This window comes from Tasmannia lanceolata, unplaced genomic scaffold (assembly GCF_043159265.1).
Source record: "Tasmannia lanceolata isolate RefF3 unplaced genomic scaffold, GAP_Taslan_0.1 ptg000003l, whole genome shotgun sequence".
In the NCBI taxonomy this organism is placed as follows: Eukaryota; Viridiplantae; Streptophyta; class Magnoliopsida; order Canellales; family Winteraceae; genus Tasmannia; species Tasmannia lanceolata.
Genome location: NW_027518680.1, coordinates 17,440,971 through 17,442,964, shown reverse-complemented (window position 1 = coordinate 17,442,964; position 1,994 = coordinate 17,440,971).

Sequence of the window (1,994 nt, the reverse complement as noted above, 5' to 3'; positions counted from 1 at the left end):
ATCATCAGATTCTTGACTTTTGTCATATTCTATTTTTTTTTTTTTTTTTTATCTTTTGTGCATGTAATTGATTCATATTTTCCATCATGGATTTACCCTTCTTATACCATGATCGTTGATGGATTAGCTAAATCTTGCCTATCTGTCGCAAGTGCATGATTATTGCTGAGGTCTAAACTCATTTAGAATTAGGGGTGTTTATCATTCTTAACTTTTTCATACCTCAAAAGAGAGCAGCCATATCTCAAAAAGACTTAAAGGGACAAATTGAAGATCCCTTAAGATCTTGTTGGTGTAGGTTATATTATCAATGCCTACCTTTCTTTGACCTTCATAGATTGATTTACCTGTTTTGTAATTCAAACATGTTCAGGATTATTTTTGTCTCTATTTGTAGAGGATATTTTATCTCCGTTATCATCCATTTAACCTAGTGTTTTAACTTCCATTTCAGTGATTCTTAAGGTGAGCAACTATCGTTATCACCCTCAAAAGAGATAACCAATTGAAACCTGCTTGGTCTAGATCATCTTCGATATCTAGACTCAGTTGATCCTCTCATTACATCGAGAATACCTTTACTCTCTTTGTCTGAGCTGTCTGAATTACCAGAGGTTCATTCAATGGCTGACCCAGTTGATCCTATGATAGCCATTCAGGAGATGCTGAAAAATCTCACTCGTGACATGGCGAGCATGAAGGAGGAGATTACCCATATGAAAGTTCAAAGTACTGACAAGGCCCCCAGTTCTAGGGAGCCAATACCCCAATTTCCTCAAGTTGCGTCTCCAGATTCGAACAGACCAGCTGTTTCACCATTTGAAACCAATCTAGAAGATGAGCAATATGCTGAAGAATATGGTGTACCTGTGGTCAGTAAAGAGAAAGAGATGTATGACAAGTTGGAAAAGGAGATGTACGATAAGTTCAGAAGGTTGGCTCAAGATGTAGAGAATATGAAAGTTCAGGGGCCAAAGAAGTTTGACATTTCTGAGTTTATGATACCTCCTGAGGCTATTCTGCCACCCAAATTCAAAACCCCTGACTATGATAAATATGATGGGACTGGGTGTCCTCGGGGTCATGTAGGATGGTTCATAAGACTTTCCCAACAACATGGACTCAACCCCGAGCAGATGGCACAACTATTCCCTGTGTCCCTTGTGGGAATTGCAAAACAGTGGTTCTTGCGCTTGAAACCCGAAGAAGTCAGAACTATGGAGGCCATAGCAAACAAGCTTGTCGAACAATTTTCGATGGAGGACGGGATAGAGATTACGAGGAGAGATTTGAAGCAGTTGAAACAAGGGCCGCAGGAGACCTTTACCTCTTTTATCCGGAGATGGAAAAGAAAGTTAGCGCAATTGAGTCAAGCACTCTCAGAGGCAGATCAAATCAAGTTGGTAGTAAAGAGCCTATCCTCTGAATATTTTCATTTCATGGCACCTCAGCACTATCCAAGTTTTGATCATCTGATAAAGACGGGAACTCAAATTGAAGATGCTTTGGTAAAAGGCCTGAGGTCCAAGACTTTATCTGATATCAAAGAAGGGAAAAGACCTATGGTCGAGCCAAAGGAGGTGCATAATGTCAATTCTGTTAGGACTCCAGTCAAAACAGTATTGGAAGGGGAAGAATCAGCAGAAAAGAAAACCAGAAAATTTACTCCGCTTCCTTGCTCGTTATCCTACATTCTCAGGAGATTGATCAAGGACAACAAGATCGAATTGCCTGAACAAAGGGTCCTACCTAATCCTCTGCCTAAGAATTGGAGAAAGGATTTATTTTGTGCATATCATCGTGGCTCGGGTCATACGACTGATAAATGTTATACTCTGAAGCATAAAGTGCAAGATATGATCGATGAAGACAAGCTCACTATTGAAGAGCCTTTCGATGCTCATGCTGTCCCGCCGCTAGCTTCGATAAATGTCATTTCTACTGAAGGAACAATCTTGGATCCTGCATCTCTCATTCACCCTATTTCTGAGACG